Source organism: Thunnus thynnus, chromosome 4 (assembly GCF_963924715.1).
Source record: "Thunnus thynnus chromosome 4, fThuThy2.1, whole genome shotgun sequence".
Lineage (NCBI taxonomy): Eukaryota > Metazoa > Chordata > Actinopteri > Scombriformes > Scombridae > Thunnus > Thunnus thynnus.
The window spans coordinates 25,006,408-25,025,406 of NC_089520.1; the positions used below are offsets into that span (position 1 = coordinate 25,006,408).

At 38.7% G+C, this 18,999-nt stretch overlaps 1 protein-coding gene across 3 annotated transcripts in view; it reads left to right on the forward strand.

Annotated features, from left to right (window-relative positions):
• Positions 1 to 3,976: 3,976 nt before the first annotated feature.
• Positions 3,977 to 18,999, forward strand: part of dlgap4b (discs, large (Drosophila) homolog-associated protein 4b) — a 114,038-nt gene continuing 99,015 nt past the window's right edge. For 2 of the 3 annotated variants that reach the window (XM_067587877.1, XM_067587874.1), the window contains exon 1: positions 3,977 to 4,340. The gene's annotated coding sequence lies outside the window, so the exon portion shown is untranslated. The remainder of the gene's footprint in view (positions 4,341 to 18,999) is intronic. The other variant, XM_067587871.1, reaches the window with a different exon arrangement.

Sequence of the window (18,999 nt, forward strand, 5' to 3'; positions counted from 1 at the left end):
CTCGATATTGTACGCTTTTGTGTTTAATTAAACTGATTGTGTTCCGGGGAATACAATTTAATATTAAAAGGCTTCATGTACTGAATTCAAATCAGGTACAGCTCAAAGGTCTGAAGGTACGTGGAATCTGTCCGATCTGTCTGCAGCCAACAGAGAGACAAATAAACAAGTCTGTATTGTATTGGTTTATTTATTTATATCTAGTTTGTTTGTGATTATTGTAAGAACCATTTTCAATAGTGCATTATAGCAAATGCCCATGTGTTGGTCTATTTATATCAAGAATAGAGAAAATGTATGATTTAATACAACATACTCAACAACATTTACAAATCTGCAACTATTTTGATAATTGATTAATTGTTTAGGTAATATTTCAAGCAAAAATGGCAGAGATTCCCTCCTCCCAGCTTCTCAAATGTGAATATTTTCTGGGATTTTTTAGTCTTCTATGAAAAATTGAATATCTTTGGGTTTTTTCTGTTGTTTGGACAAAACATTTTATAAACATAACAATTAATTGATTATAATTATCAAAATAAATCAATAATTAAAATTATAACTAATAACTAATTCAGTTTATTTTTCTATGGTAAATCTCCTACCCAAACTAACAGCAATCCAGATGTTACCAAATCAAGAGGGTCTTGTGTAGTGTTTGGATGACATATAAGTCACCAGTGGTCCATCCTTTTTATCTTCAATGTCCAACACAAGAAGTGAAAAGTGAACAGACCCCAACTTGTTAAGAAAAGGTGTGATGTAAATTATGTAGCTTCGGTTGTTTCACCACAGGTGTCAAAGCTGCAGCATAACTCTAACGACTGCCCTTCAACTTTTGTTTCTATGGCTAATGAGCTGCCAAGCCTGCTCTTACACTGCATGCAATTAATCCATGTTGTCAGGGATGTTGATGAGCAGGTGCGGACATTATGCATAAACAGGACTATTTCCTTAATTAGTCCAGGCCGCAGTCATACCACTATTCATAGAAGAGAGTGAAAGGTCCTTTCCTTTCTGCGAATTGTCCCCACTAATTCTGACATGCAGTTTAAACTGTCAATTTCCTGATTTTTTTCCTGACTGTGTGAAACTTTATCTTCCTTGATACCTTCCTTTATAAGAGGAAGCAAGGACATTAAACAGTTTTGTGTGTGTGTGTGTGTGTGTGTGTGTGTGTGTGTGTGTGTGTGTGTGCGTGCGTGCATGTGTGTGACAGAGAGAGAGAGAGAGAGAGAGAGAGTGAGAGAGAGACCATCTGTTTATCAGCTGGACCATCACATGACTTACTGTCACTGACAGTCATCTTTGTCCCTCATTGCAATCCATTAATGAATTGAAGACCTCCAGCACTGATGTGGAATATAAATGTGTTCTTGGCTGATGTGTGCTAAATTTGTTTAAATATAAATGAATGTTTTTTAATACATGTTGTTATATGGTGTAATTGACACCACAATTACTCAGTATCTTGTAAAGCAAATGCTGTGGGAAAGCTCAAATAGATGCCTATTAAGGTGTTTGATTACTTGTGATTACAGTCTCTTGTGTGTGCTGTGCACACACACACACACACACACACACACACAGATACAAAACTCACCTCCCCTTCTAATTAAGCAGGTAATCCTCCCTTATATTCTCCTCTCATACACCACAGATGCTGCTGAAAGACATGCAAGGGAAAGAGCAGTAGAGAGCCGCTTTGATTCAAATGCACTTGAGCCGGGCTTATCTGCAGGGTTCATGTTGCAGCAGACATGATCAGAATACATGCTGAGGTGCATGGGGCTTTTGCCATCAGACAGTCTCCTTTAATACCTTTCAACCATTGCTCTGACTGCATCCTTCAAGACAACAGAAATGCCAGAAAAACAAATGCGAAAGGCTGAGTCACAAAGCTGGTCATTTCTTGCACCTTACTCTAAGTGTGTAGGTGTCAAGTGAGCTGTCACTTCAATACAGGTTCAGTTCAGAAGATTTTGCTTCAAAATACTTGAAGGGCGGTCTGATGGAAGAGTGATCAATGAGCAACAACACTGCCCTGTTTTGGAGAAAAGTGGTTACTGTAGAAATTGATTGAAAGAGGGAGAGCGATGCTTTGGAATAGATCCACATTGTACTCCGATAGCAGCTTTCTCTCACCACTCTAAAAGCTTATTTTACTGCAGGGCCTATAGTTTTTAAGTCTGAGATCATAGAAAGTTCATTTTGCAACCCCTAATGAGAAATAAAAATATAGCTTGTCTCAGTTCCAATGTGTGTGTGTGTGTGTGTGTGTGTGTGTGTGTGCATGTGTGTGTGTGTGTGTGAGAGAGAGAGAGAGAGAGTGAGAGAGAGAGAGAGAGAGAGCTCATGTGTGTGCCTAGCTTTATAGTACATCAAAGTAAATCTTAACCTTTTGAGAAATACTTGTATTTTCTGCCTGGGCTTCACCTCCCGGGGACCAGAGCGATCAAATGTGACAGGTGGAAACAAGCCTATAATAAAGCAATAACCCTCTGGTCCCTCAGCTGCATTAGTTTGACTAAATCATGTTTGATGTCTCACCACACTTCATACGCCTTCCTCTCTTTTTCAGTCTGAAGACGATGTTGTGTGTTTTCTATGTGTTCTGTCTTAATAGTCTGTGGACATAATAATTTTGTTTTAATACACTGAATGTGATCTCAGCGTATCTTTAGTCTGTGCTGAGCTGAATTTAGATTGACTGACATGATTAAAAAGGGTGACAGCGAGAACAAGAGCAAAGTAGCTGGCCTAGTTAGGACACACAGAGAGCTGTCCATGGTCCTGAATCCAATTCATATCTCTTCGTCTTTTACTCTCTTTCAGTTCGCCTCAGTCTGTGCTTTATTGGCATGACATGCAGACTGCATACAGCGCTAAAGCAGAGGGTGACGAAAAGAATTACGTTCCCTGCACAGAAAGAGCAGTCCGATAAGAACAGATGGGCAGATCTACAGGGTTAATTTGTATTCAGCACTGTTGGCTGTTTTCCCTTAATGTGAGACAACAATCAACACATCCTTCAGGAAAAAAAAAACTGGATTCATTACATATATTTTTCTCTCTCTCAGTTCATTTCACTACATATACTGTATACCTACAGTATACCTATAACAAAACATTTAGATATGCACCACGCTCTCCTTCAGAGGGTTCAGCCACGCAATCTTTCATTCATATCACTGTGTTTACAAGTTTGACCTACTGTCTATGTATCATGTATACCTTACAGCTTTTCTGACCATTTTACATGCATTCATTCATTCATTTCCATATGGCACTCTTTCAGCAGAAACTAGTTGAAAGTTGCTGATGTTGTGTCCATCACAGACAAGTCTACATTCACTTTTGTCACATAATTGTTGTGCCTCATATTTGCCTTATAATGATAACTGTGACAAAAAGAATCACTCCACTGACATGTGAAGGTCAGTTTACTCGTCATGAGGAGAACTACTTGGAGAAAACAGAGAAAAATGTAGGATCCAGTGGTTTTCGAGCTACCTGGGACCAAAAATCAGAATGCTAGATCAATTTTGACCCCTTGTTTTTTGTTGTTGTTTTGTTTTTTTTGTTTTTTTTATCTTTGTGAGTCACCCAACCTTATGGAATTACATTGCTAAATTGCTGGACTTTTAATGCAGACTACTGAGGTTTACACAACTGAAGCAAGTTTCAAGAGTCTGCTAATTTTTGATTGATTGACTCACAAAATACATCCAGATATGTGAAACACAACAACATAGTTAGCATAATGATATGATAACTTGCAGTAAGTGGGTTAAAATCATCTGAGTGAACACAAATAATTAAAAATGAATGCCTGGATACATTGAAGCCTTTCACTTTTACCCCTCTCTCTCTCTCTCTCTCTCTCTCTCTCTCTCTTTCTCTCTCTCCCCCCCCTCTCTCTCTCTCAGGAGTTTGTTGGTTGCTTGCTTGCAGCAGTATCTATCTATCCCGGCTCGCCTGACAGCCTGACAGACACAAGCAGTCCTCCTCTCTATCTACCTGTTTATGTGTCTGTCTGTCGCCTCTAAACGCAGAGGTGAATTATAGAGCTCGGTAATGGAGACCGCAGAGGACCGGGGTTCTTGCTTTTCCCCCCGCAGGAGACACACAAACTCACCGGACAAATAAGGCGTTAAAGGACAAATACCGGCTTTCAACGGAAAACGCCGCCGCTGCTGTTTACCACAGAGAGGTCTTTCTCCTCTTTTCTATCTACACATCTTGAAAAACAGATGCCCTGTTCGGGAAGTTACGGACAAAACACGGATACATCCTCCAAGTCGTCTTCTCCTATTTTCAAGAGGCGCTCTACACCGAAGGTAAAACGGCTCCACGGAGACCAAAACTGTTGATTTGCCGGTTGATGTTTGTACATATCGCTCTCTGAATGTAGTTGTGTTTTACATATTAAGTAAAATATGTCAGGCAGGAGTGAACATTTCGTCCAGAGTGGGTGGGAAGGTGACTCATGATGATTCAAACGCTGTAGAAATCTGGTTTGGAGTCATTATTTACACTGCGCCTTTGCGGGGTTCAGAAGACAGGCTACAGGCTATCTCCTGGAAATTTCACAGGCACTCTCACAGGACGCTGGTGTCCGTGTGGTTAAACAAACAACAGTGAGAGATCTGTCTGTATGATGTTGTGATGTATATGTCTGAAATGATGCCTCTCCTCCGCGGGTTTCTCAACAATCTGTATTTTTGACAGGTAAAGCAATGCGTAATGGAGATGAGCAGTCTTGGGTGGTAACGGGCCAGCTGACATCTGTGACACAAACGTGTTCTCGTGTTAATCAAGGACTACATGGGCAGCTCAATGCATGTAAATCATAAGGAGAGCATTCAGCAACAAGAAGTAATACAATCTGACTTAGAGAGCTGTTTGTGCCACAAGATTTTTCTGTAAAAAAAAATACTGCATTTCTACAGTACAGACACATGCAGTGTTGGTGCTGTGATGTCATATACAGTTTATTTTTGCTCATATGGTATTACTGGACATCATATCTATCACCTCCTGGAATTTCCTATATGATTATTTTAATTCATATAAATACATATAGTCATTTTCACAAGGTAGCTGTAAATAGAGGATACAATAAGAGATCCTCCAGGCAGTAGCATTTGACATTTGACTCAATGTTATAGCCTATGTTACATATTGCTGTCAAAGTAATGTGTGCAAGACTTGAGAAATAGCAGCTTGTTCTCCGCACAATATGAGGTGGCACTGAACAAACTGGGGAGACTTGTTATAACTGCCCCTTTTCAATGTTGAACATCAAGAGGGATCATTTTATTAGTTAAAAGCACTCCAGCCCTGACACTCTGAAGAGCCATGGATCAAGAAGGGTTTTCTTAACTGTGTTGGTCGCACTAAGAATTGTGACAACTAGAACTGCCATCTGTTTTATGGCAGGTGGAAAAACTCATATTTAGTGAAAGATTAGTTTTCTGCAAATAATGATACTGATTTCAAATGCTAAAAAATGAGAAATGGCTGCTGTATGGCCACTGGAGCATCATAACATCTAGCCTGCTTCCAGAGATGATGATTTAGCTCAGACTCCCAGTCCCATATTTACAAGGTCAATTACTCCACAAACCCAAATGAATCACCTATAAAGCTCTGACCACTCACAGCTGAGTGGGCCAGTTCAGAATATTGAGGGTAGAGGAGATGTTTTTAGAGTAAAAACGGTGGCAAACTGTAATCCGAGTGTCATAAATAATAATAAGATAAGGCACTTTAAAGGAAGCCACACAATTAACTGATCTAGATCCAGCTGTGTGCAGCCAGGGATCATCTAATCACGATAAATCAATAGTGTTTTTCCCAACAGTTTAATCAAATTAACCCCAGTGTGGCTCTACTGTATAGATGACATGAAACGAGTTGTAATTGCTTGATGTACTACAATATGCTCAGATCCTTTTTAGTAGGTTGCGGTGTCTTTCATTCCATTAAATTAACAGTGGATTTAGGTCTAGCTACCCTTTTAGCACAGCTTTTTGAGTGACCTGAAAAGCAGCCTAACTGCTGCGTTAGTGGCCTCAATTTGCCTTAACTGCAAAAAAAAAAGGAAAAAAAAAAACTTGTAGGTTATGCTAACTCGTAGCCATTTATGTCCATCTTCTCTCTCTTGTTCTCTCGCTCTCTCATCCACTTTCACACACTCTACCTCTCTCTCCCTCCTGCTAGTATGCACTCACTCAAACTGTGTCTCATCGCATCTCGTCACTCTCAGCAGTACTCTGCCCTCTCTGCTTGTCTCTCACACACACACACACACACACACACGCAGACACACACACACACACACACACGCAGACACACACACACACACAAAGAAGCATACCAACCCACAGCCATGTTGGATATTACTTGATAAAATCTGTGATCTTTGCACTTCTCTAGTCGAACCTCTCACATATATCTTGTGTCACAAATTGATAGTCTGTGTCTGTTTTCCTCATCTCAGGCACTCCTTCTAGAGCTGCCTACTGTACAGGATGACCTCTTTGACCTAAGAACAGGATCATCTGTTTATTTAAGTCAGTTAGGAACGCCTGCATTTTCATGTCACATATTGTATGGATGGAAAGAAATGGCACCAGAATAGAAGTTCCAAACCCCAGTGGTATTTCAAGGGCAGGTCATTTCTATTTTCTCTATTTGCGCAGTGGCTTCATTGTAGAAGGATGGTATATTGCAGAGGGCCATTTATAATGTATAGAGCAGCCCTGTATTAAATATCTGCAGAGTCGGAGGTGTGTATTCCATTGCTCAGTCAGTGGGGCTAGATTACACCATATTGCACCAATGAAGGAATGAAGGCAATATGGGGAAATGGGAAAAATCTTTTTTTTCCTTCTTGTTTTTCTGCAGAGAGTTCGCCAGGGTGTTGTGTCTTTTTGAAGTGTGTGGGCTCAGTAATAATTCATATTTAAGTTGACGCCTTAATGGCTGCAGTAAATAGGACTTATAATGTTGTTGTTGTTGTTGTACAGAAAAGGTTTACAAAAAAGTTGTTGGCACTGACGCTGAAGTTCAGGGGATGAAAACATAAAAGGAAGTATGTGAACAGACTCTGAAGCTGCAGAACCAGATAAAGTAGCAGAAGTCTATATTTAAACGCCCTCACCAGAGAGATAAGATGTCGTCATTCTCTCCCTGTTGGAAACTGTTTCTGCAGAAGAAACCAAATCTTTCATATCTCTGTGTCCTTTTTCTGCTTGTTCTCAATAAGGCTTTTTCAGAAATAGATCACAGCTTCACATCTACATATTTACAAGACCTTTACATGTAGCTTTGGATGAAGAGTGTGCACTGTTTTGATCGCAGAGCAAAAAAAGAGACATCGCATTTGTTTATTTACCTTCCATAGCAGTCAGCAGGTATAACCAACAATGTGAAAACTGAATAATTCACACAGTGAAAATGTCAATCACCCTTTTTTTGCTCTCTGTTTGCCAATAAGCAATTTTTCAATATAAAAATGGATGTGAGACAACAAGCAAGCTTTACTTATAATAAGCTAGTTTGGATGCATGATAATCAACCAGAATACTGTCAGTAAACTGGATTATGCTAAGCAATGGCTCCAAAGCATCCATCAGTAATATATTGTTTAGGAAACTGCTGTGATTGCTGGAGGGATAATGGAACTGAATGAAAACAATGTTTGTCATTCAAATAAAGTCACGCCACAATTCTCACCCATCTTCTTATTACAGAAGGTAACAATAACACCCACAGGGTGTGTGATTTTAGAAAAGGATCATATCAGTGTCAGTGCTGCATTTCTGTCTCTTGAACTCTTTGTTTTGTTTACCTTTTTCTCACTTGCTCTTCTTAACCTCAGACATTCAATTTTAGCTGTCATGAGCACAAATTAGCTGATTCTATCTTTACTTAAAACCCAAGAACTTGGAGAGAGGCACAACCTCACACTCCCAAACTTTCCACTCTTTCCCAACCCCCCCCCCCCCCCCCCCCCCCCCCGAAATCAAAGCAGTGTAGTGCTGGTATATGTGACATGAAGTAAGACACTTTTGACATCAATTAAAGCCTCCTCTACTCGTCCAAAACCCAAGACTATCCACTCTAATTAAACCTTACGTCTCATGTCCCTTGAGGTGGTAGGCTAAGGAATGGGTGCCAAACCCTCTTTTCACCTGCCCTGCAGCTAATAGCCATGCTAGCTGTGCTGCGCTGGGATACTAGGGTTGGCACATGTTCAGGCGGGCAAGAGGGGGAGCTTTACCAACAAGGCTGTTGTAATTCTGCTCACAACATGACCTGCTACTATGGCAGTTGGAAACACTTGTGTTTTCTGCAATATACTGGATTATTAGTGATATTTTTGTATGGTCGCTGTCAGTTTTTCTCCATTTACTACTCATACCATATTCGTATGTGGCAAATATGGTTTAGTTTAGGCAACTACCTAAAGTTATAGTTAGGAGAAATTGTAACAGTATTGTTGGTGTGAGACCTGGGCCTCTGGTGCCAAAGCTAAACAGATTATACATCAATCTCAACCACCACACCCTTATGTTTTTGCTGTACATTATGAACATGAGAATGTCCTGCATTGGCACTAAACATTTGCAACTGTCTTGAATAATGCTGAATTCTAGATGCATTAATATTTGGTTTGAGAAACACTGTGCACTAATGCAAAGCAGTACATAAAGATCTCACTTGAGGCAATATTGTATGAGGATCATGGTCAGACATGGAACAAAGATACAGTGTGTACACAGTTTGTGTACATATTTGTCATGCTTATCTGCTGCCTATTTGAAATGCATGTCACGCATTCAAAAAAACATCCACTAAGGAGATTCTTCACACTCTGGGTCTCCAAATTTTCTATTCTGCAAAGCTTAAACTCAGTGGAACCCCAAGGATAATTATGCACTTTTCCAAAGCTTTGCTAATGACCATATAAAGGTATGCAAAACACCCACCTAAGTTCAACAAAGGTAAGCCTGGGAGAAATTAAAATGATACTCAGGTTTTTTCAGATCAATGCCAAATCATGTGTTTTGTGTTTTTATGTTTTATTTGACAGGTTAATTATAGTTTTTATTGCTTAGGGAATACTGTAGTGGTCAGTCAGTTAGCCACTGGAGCAGAAGATATTTGTTAACATCCCTTCTTGGCACTGTAATAATTATGGAAGCATATATCCAAACTCAGCAAACAAAAAAAGAATAATGTGTCATAATAATGTGTCTGTCAAGAGGTTTCACTATTTGTGTAAACAAGCACCCTCTATCAGATAGCTGAAAGCGATCAACAGACCAAATACCCAGAAGAATGAGCTGTAACAAGTGTTAGTTATGTAGACACCTGGATTCAATTCCTGTGTGCAACAGCAATTATGTTGCCTTTGTCAGTAAAGTGATCATCAGGAGATCTTTTCTTTTTTCAGCTGTTTTCTTTGAGGTGATTAACTGGCTGTAGCCTAACAGAGTGCGAGAGCAAGCAATCCTGACTGAAGGAGGTCAATGGTGTGTGAAATGTGTGTTATGATGGATCCATGTTGGGGCTGTGTGCTTGAATGTATACATGTCTATGTGTGTGACATCAAGTGCCTCTTTGTGTGTGTGTCTGTGTTTTTGTATGAGCTGTGGATGGTGTCTGATTGTAAGGCAGAATTCCTTTGAAGTGCTGTAAGAACTGTTTTTCTCTCTCTGAGTGAAATGATTTCCTTCAGCCAAATGTTGAAAAGAGACTTCTTTTTTTTTTTTAAACCAATCTCATCTAGTGAAATGTATTTTTGTCACTGGTGAATTTAGACTTCTTTATCTGGAAGACCACAGAAACTGTCTAAAAGAAAATCAAGAAAAAAATCACCTTAACCCATTAAGGGTAAAAAGTATTTGCCACTGCCTTTAATTTAGTCTGTCACATCGGCTTTGACTATATTGGAGGTTATCATCACACATTTAAAAAATACATTCAGTGTTGGGGTAAAAGTAGAGTGCAGTACATGTAGCTATTTTTATTTAGAAAGCATTTATGTTTTCAAATTGTGTGTTTTTGAAATGTTGACTGATAAATTTAAGGTTGCCAATGTTTCCAAAAGTAGATGGAATGGAAAACAAGTAAAAGATCATAAAGATTTATGTATGCAAAGCCTGCAATCATGGATGATGTCGCAGTTTGGCAATAAACACTTTTAAACTTTGAAATATTTTGAGAGTGAAAAAAAACAGATAAGCCAAGAACCTTGCACACAATCAGTGACACTGGAAGAATTATTTCTTTCTTTGTCATCAATACAACAATTAAATTAACATGAAACAATGTAACATTTAGAGTAGTTGCAGTTTTATGGAGAGTTGTTCTCTTTCTACCGTACATGGTGTTCTTTTTTTGTGATTACATTCTTTATTTCTTTTTCGGCCTTTCTCGTGCTCATCTTTCCTTCTGTTTTTTTCTGCATCTGCCTTTTTTCCTCGCCCTAATCCCCCCCACCCCCCCCCCTCCTCGCCTCCCACCAACCCACTGCATCTCCCTCCCTCTCCACCGAGCCACCTAATAACAAGGCTGTTCCACACACAGGCCTGCATTAAAATGCAGACCCCTCTCTCTCCTGCTCTTTCTCAATGGCCTTAATCCTTTCCTCCTCTCTGCTATGAATGATAGCCTCAGCAACTAGCCCCCCGTCTCTGGCAGGCATAGGCCCATTGCTAAACATAATAGTGAGAAAATGGCTGCAGTGGAAAGACGTGTCTCCATGAGGAGAGGTCAAGCTGTCAGCAGCTCAATCATAACGTTCGGAGCATACACCCGGGAACCTGGCCAAGAGAAAAGGTCCATGTCAGGCCCACAGCAGAGAATTAGAAAAGTTGGATGTTACTTACAAGCCTGTTTCAGGTTTAATACCTTCAGTAATTCAGATTAGAGGTTTTGGAGGTTTCTTGAAGGTTGTTTAGTGCTGTGGTTGATTGCAGATTTCTGGCAGTCTAACAGTTTTCATTGGTGTGAGAGAATTCAGCTCAGTTTTTTTGGTTTCAGATCAGATGTGGGAGTGTGTATTTACTGTGCGAGATGTGTGTTCATCTTGGTCTGTTTACCTCAGCTGACACTGTATTAAGTAACATTAACAGAAGCTCTGTATGTGTGTTGTTTGTGTATCATTGCAATCTGATAATGATATCTAAGAGAGCATTTAGTCCCTAAATTAATGTGCAAAACAACCTAATTCATGTAGACATACTGATGCAGCTGCTTTGAGCCACAGTATTGAGAATAATGTTGATATTTTTTGAGGTTAATTGTAGGAACAATTAGAATAAATAATACCTGGAATACAAAATAAATGCTTGCATTAAATTAAGCTCATTAAAGGAATGCTTTGACATTTTGGAAAATACACTTATTTGCTTTCTTGCAGAGAGTGATGAGAAGATGGATACCACTCTCATGCCTGTGTGGTAAATATGAAGCTACTGCCAAAAACCAGTTAGCTTAGCTTAGCTTAAAGACTGGAAACAGAGGGAAAGAGCTGCCAATTGCCTACCAGCACCTCTAAATCTCACTAATGAACTATCTAATTTGTTTAATCTGTACATAAACCTAAGTGTCAAAACAAAATGTTGTGGTTTTACAGGAAGATATGTGCCAGACTTTTTTTGACTGGGTGCTGTGACTTCCAGATGATGAAATACAATCTAACTGCAGAGAAAATTGAGGGACCGCTACAATTATTAAGGTGAAGGTCACGTGACAGCTGGAAGCAGCCAGAGGCTACTTTTCTATAGCCTTATTATGCTAATGTTACTTATACTGTATGAAGGTGATCATACAGGAGAAGGAGAAGCTGACTACTCTTTTTGGTCACATTGTACATCAAAGCATTTGACCTAAGTGTACTTTATGAATAATATGATCGTTCCATTACTTTTTTCCATGACTACTGTGAATTAGCACTGATCAGTCAGCGATGCTACTGAAAAACAGGTTTCAGTTGTCACGTCACCCTGGATTTGTAGGTCCTAGTGGTTCTGAGAGTTGACTTCCCATCCAACGCATAAACCCTTTTATGGTTTGAGCTTCCGGTGCTTCCAGTCTTGGTGCACATATGTGAGAGTGGTATCAATCTTATCATCTTACTCTTGGTTGGCAAAAAAAGGAAATAAGTAAATTTTCCAAAATGTCAAGCTATCCCTTTAAGTCAAAAATGTTTACTAGCCAATTAATTTGACCATTTATTTTAATATAGACATGAAATGTTTCGTGATGTAGTATATTGGTCATTATCCTGATTGACAACACGCTACAAATTCTCTGACAATATCATTTTGTATCTGTGTGTATGGCATACTTTGCCACTGTAAGTGTATGTGTGTGTGTGTGCGTGTGTTTGTGTGTCAGGTAGTGGCAGGATGTATCTTATTTGGGAACACCAACACCCCTTCATCCCCCTATAAAGAACATCACCACACCCACTGCCACCCGCTGCTAGTTTCTGAATAGCATGAGAGAATTCTTCTGTATTAGAAGTGAGGTCACTTCCCAGCCGGACAGAGACTCATTGAGATGCAAGGCCCCCGCCAGAGAGCCGAGTGAAAAAATGAAATTAGAGGACACAAGAACAAGCGGAGAGGAGGCCCACCTCTGTGTTCAATTTACTTGTTAAATCTACTCACAATGCCTCGGTAATCATCTCGCTGTCTTTCACACACACACACACACACACACACACACACACGCATGGTGTTGAGATGAATGGATTCACTTAGATACCGTCTGTGAAGTCTGAATAATAATGTCATCTGTGTTACTTGTGCAATGCAGGTGGAGAAGTTGTCTGATTGAGAAATTACACACTGTCAGTCTTAAACATTTTGATTCATTCAACTTATCACAGCAGTTCAAATCTAAATGTAAAAACTGCTCTCAGACACATTTTAGCTCTCTAAATTAGAAAAGATTTGTTTACCACACATCTTTTCTGCTCATGAATTACCATGAGTGTGTACAATTTTAGGGTTTCTTCTCTCATTCTCCTCACTTGCAGTAACCCATTAGTGGTCAGCTGTCTTTTTCTTGTTAAAAGAGTAAGGCAGTGTGTTGTCAATTTTAATATTGACATCTATTTATTTAAAGAATACCCTCATAGAAATGTTACATGCAGATTACAGTGAAGTCTCCCATAATAATGTCTCAAGTTGAGGCCAGGAGATGTAATTGCAGGATGTAATAGACTGAGATAAAAAAAAAAACATAGGATATTATAATAATAGTATTATTTCAGTGTGATTTTTGCACAGCTTAATTGTGTACTATACTTAAATGCAATTAGCAAAATTCATTCTAGCACACCTGTAGTAAAATCTCAGTCATTTACTTACAGAAGCAAAACACACACACACACACACACATACATGCTCGCACCCCCTGGCCCTCACATATACTGCACATAAATAAATAAATAAAATTTCTGGGCTGTGCTCAAATTAATCTAGGATTGACCTTAACTTCCCCCAGTGATTGGTAAAATGCTTTTAAACACTTTTATGGCTCTCTTACTGCTTTCCAGTGCCCAAAGAAATAACTACACTCTCTCTCTCTTTATCTGTCTCTCTCACGGTGCTCATGTGTTTGTGTGTGTGTGTTACCAGAAATAGTGATAATACATGTACACTATATTAAAACATATATACTGTAATGGAGTAACTGTTTAGTCACAGTGTTACTGCATATTTATTTCAGCTAATAGCAACAGGCTACTCAACCAAAATTGTTTTTTTATGGACAAAGAAGTGAATAATTAACTGCAGAGATCAGAGATAGCCCTCCCCCTCCCCTTCCAAGCATGTAGGAGAACCTATGGTGGATACGAAACTCGCAAAATACATGAAAGGCCCTCTCTAGAGATAGTATTTGGTTTGTCTGTTCTGGGCCACTGTAGAAACATGGCGGTGCAACATGGCAGGCTCCATGGAAGAGGACATGCTCACTATGTAGATATAAAGGACTCATTCTAAGGTAACGGAAACACAACAATTCTTATTTTCATGTGATGATACACTAATTAAAACATACTTATGAATATTATATTCCATTTCTGCCAAGTCCTTTCCGCTAGATGCCACTAAATTCTACACACTGCACCTTTAATGCACTGGTGCAATATAAAAATAAAGACACAGCAGATCTTAAGCAGAGCCTGTCAGCAGTACAGTATCTCTCTTCAGCTCCTTATCCTGCTCGAGTGCTTTGATCTGTAGAAGGCAAAGGATAATTCCTTTTCTTTTTACTTTTTCATATGCTTTGTCATACTTTTTATTTTCATTGGAACACTTCACCTGTTTCTCTTTCCTTGTATTTTCTGTTGATGAAGTTTGTGTTTGTTGGTGGCACACTGATGTCTGTTGCTTTGCTGGCTAACACTGCTCCACCAATGACAGAAACTTCATCATTTCCTAAAAACCAGAGGAAGATGAACCTGTTCGTTGGTGTTAAGCTGAAGACAGCAATATACTGAAGGTTGAATCATTATTACTTAGTCTGTATCCTTCAGCATCAGCAAGTAACACAACAGGAATGTGTTTGTCTGAAAATGTCACGGATTATTACTTAGCAGTGACATACAGTGCATGCTGGGGTAAGCCATGATGCATAATTGCATTGTTACAGTGGGCTGATTTTCTGTCACTAATTGTGTATTAACAAATACAGTATTCACTGCTGGAGAAATAACACAGTGTGGCACAAATTAATGGCACTGAAAAGACCGAAGGACCCAACTTGGAAAAGAATACAGAGAGACATTGGCTTCCCTTCACTAATTGCCTGACATGATACTGATTGCACTGGCACTGTGCTGTTTGCTGTTGCACATGACTGTGTAAATGTTTTGTTGGAATTTGTTTGGGGTTGATTAACTTCTGCAACTCCAGAAAGTGATTTATTGTCTAATTTCTCATTCACCAAACCAACCAAAGCAATTGTTTCCCTAATGAAAGCTGGAGATGATCACATTGATATCAATTCGTGAATGTGTGTGTGTGTGTGTGTGTGTGTGTGTGTGTGTGTGTGTGAGTGTGTGTGCATGTGTGTGTATTTCAGACTTTATGCATTTATAGTACAGTCTGTTTAGCTGTGTGCAACAAGCAAGGAGCTAAGACTCACACAGTCTGTAAATACTTTTTAACACCAGTTTAGTTATTATTTATTATTTTTATGCTAATTTATCTTTCTCTGTTCTTTTAGTTTATTTTGATTTTTGAATTCTTCTTCACACTTTGATACGCCCAGTGTTTGAAATAAAAATAAACCTGACATGGCTTTCGATATGAGTTGTTTTAGAGTAATTACTGGAGTTCTCGGCAGTGCAGAGCTGCAGGTGACTCATAAAGAATATCACAGATAAGATTGAGAGAGAAGTGTGGAGATAAACAGACAGAGAGGGAAACTGCGAGGTTCAGATGCCAGCTCCAGAAAAACAAGTGAGCAGTGATGAGTGTTGAGGCTCAGGAGACACAAAAATATACTTAATGTGGTGTATTAATAAATCTATATACTAGGGTCATGCCTTTGATCTGTAACGACAAAGAGAGCTTGTCTCTCAACACAATAGACAACAACATGTCAGGTTCTCATGTCCACATGTATTGTTCTCTGTCAGTGACAATCAAGGCTTTGTTTGCTTTTCTTCTCTTTATATTGACTTTTCTTTCTCACCCACTGAGGTACAATTCCCATATGATTAACAGTTGATGCCCCCTAAAAAGGTGTTAAACCTATCTTAAACTTGATCTCTGTAGTAGTGTTTTTATACAAACATATGCATGCATTCTGTGTGTGTGTGTAGTACAGTACATATCCAGGTGTGCATGTACCTGTTTACAGGATTGAACGTAAAATACTCACTTTGCATATCATTGAAGTATTATTTTGTTAGTCCGTATATCTAGGAATTATGTCCATATTGGATGATTCTGAACCTCACAATTTACATCCAATGCAAATCTTAAGTGGTAAAGTTATGGAAGTATATTTTATTTGCCATAACCACAATCTTTCCCTAATTTGACCTATACGGTAGTTTCCATGTGCAGATATTGCAGAATCATTTAATATCGATGTTCTTGTCTGCTGATAGAATTGTATTTTAGTTGATGATGAAAACAAAATGGCAGAATGTAACAAAGATAGTTGCATGATTTCTCTGGAAAAGAAGCAATGGTCAATGTAGTCAATGTGTGATTTTATATCAGTCATTATTTGTTGTTTTTTTTGCTACGTAAACACATTCATTTTGATTAGGATCCCTCAAATTTGTTTTTTAAAGAATTATGACCAAGATATGAGCTGTTGAAACAGCGGTTTCAGTTGAAAAATCAACTTGTTTGAGCTCATTGGTGAATGAACTGGTGACACTGTTTATAAATAACCACAAACATACTGTATGTCTGGCATTTCTGAACTGAAATTTCTTATCAGTCGTAGTAGTAGTAGTAGTAGTAGTTATGTGATAAACTGATATCAATGTATCAGTCAGGCTCTACTCAAAATGATGCTCCTTTATTATTCAGTTTTGGAAATGGAGTAAATTTATCCTGAAATACACAGTTGTACAAGAAAAAATCATGTACCTCTCTCTAACAAGCCTTCAATGTACCCCTCATTACCACTTTTAAAGGACACATAAGACATTAATATTATTTTAAGCTTTCTGATGTGGCCTTCTTGAAATGCTCTTCATACATGAAATGATAACTAGTATAAGGAAAGAAACTGCTATCACTGCTTTTTATGGAAGAGATCTAATAGAGACTCCAACCTTCTCAATAACCCATACAAGCTATCCAACCATCCATTAAAAGATCAACTCTTAGTTTGTAACCTTAGTTTTGGATCGCTGTGTATTTAACGAGTCATACAGGATTAACAAGGTTATCTATGCCAGTCAAATCATAAGCGGGTCCTGATTGGATGGCCTGAGACGACCTTAGCTTATCTGAGGAGAGTGAGGCTAATTATATCATCCTTTTTGCAGCGTCACAGTAGCTTAGCACTGGAGCGCTAATTCATGCTAACCTTGCTTGCTTGCTCTTGTCAGGCTGAGTCATTGACAACTTGTCAGTGGGTTTGAGAGGTTGTGAAGAAAGGAATAAGCCCTCCTGGCACTAGAACACTTATCATATTACACCAGCTTTTTACAGCAGCAATGACAGATGTGAGCAATAAGGATCAAATATTCCAATACAGTATTTTCTGATTTTGGCATATTTGTTATGATACATTACTGCAGCCTCTACTAGCCATTTTTTTCTGTGATAATAACATATAATATATAGATTGTTGATTGTTATAAGGTATAAATGAAACAGCTCAGATGCAGTTTCGTACTTGGGTGATGTAGTAGTAAAGAGGACATGCCCTAATAGATGTTTTAAGTTATCAATTTATGAGAAAATGTTAAAACAAAGACTTAAGAGAGTGTAATAAGACACATGAATGCACTGCATAAAAACATAGTCTGAAGAAACCTATGTCACTAAGATGATGCTTTTTATGTTGCAGACCTTGACCAGAATTGGTTTAAAGTTCGCAACAGGGTAAGAGGCCAGACTGGAGGATAATGGATGGTGTTGTCAGCGAGGCCAGCCAAACTTTACAGTGAATTCTAAAAATGGATAATCGCTGAAGTGATGCTAGAGTTAGAGTTAGAGTTAGAGTTGGAGTTACAGTATGTGTTGGTTAAAATCCTGTTGCTTTCTGCACTGTGGCAGGAGAGGAAATTATTTATATAACATAACAGCATTAGTGAGCACTTGACCACAACTCTTAAAAGTATAACTGACAAAGATTTAGAAAATCATGTCGATTACCTGGTGGTTTCTTCTCATTTTCATTTTCTCCATGGCATTACAAAAACTAGTGGTATTTGGTTTGACAACGACTTTATAAGAGTTTATGTTGACATCTGATGCTCTTGTGCTGGAAATGATTCTGCTTTTATCAGTGAATCACAGAAGCAGGTAATTAAAATAAGGCCTGTAGTATCAAAAGGCAAACTCTGTACAGACTATTGCAACTGGCTGATGATCTGTGAGACTCTTGTAGCACATAGTACACACACAGTCCCACAATCACATTGTTGTTTTCTGAATAATTCATATAAAAGCAGGGGTAAAATATATTATTTTTTCCTCACTCACCAGAATGCAACAGCCTTGACCTACTGTAGCCCCTCTACCAGTATGACAGAAAAATACAGGTTCACAAAAGATCCCACTTAGTGATCTTAGTGCCTACATGTACGTGCTTGTCATGCCACTTTTCTCCATGCTGACCTCTAACTGTGATATTTTCCCTCTTTGGTTTCTTCATTGTTCCATCACATTTATACAAAATTATTATATAAACAATACAACATGCAAAAATGAGCTGAAATAATCAAATATAAGACAATATATTGCACACAGAGATAAATAATAGGCTATACATTTCTCTTCATGTCATTGACTTGTTGCCCTCGCTTTTGAGAAACACATGCCATTAAATGTGCTGTCGTGCAATGCGCTACACACTAAATAGCATATTATGTATGTTGGAGAGGAGAGTATTACTGCTGAGCATATCATTAACCTTTTAAGTGCTATATGATCCGGGCTTCATGTCTTGTGGCAACAGTAACAATGCACCCTGGCAGCAGTAATTTTAAACAGGCTTCACTGATCATTGTGACATAGAGGTCCATTTAAATTGAATGAATCACCCTGATAAAACTGCATTCATTCTTTCTACAGTAGATGTGAATGTGAGACATTCCCCATATTATTGTCATGTCAGTGTATTCTTTGTTGCTATGATATGAATCATGTAACCTCCACATTTAGTCCCCATGACCTGATTTTACTCTGTGTTCACTGTATGTGTGGGCTTTGCAGGCGCACCAGCTGTATACAACCAGCCTGGATTGTGGCCCATATAAGTTAATGC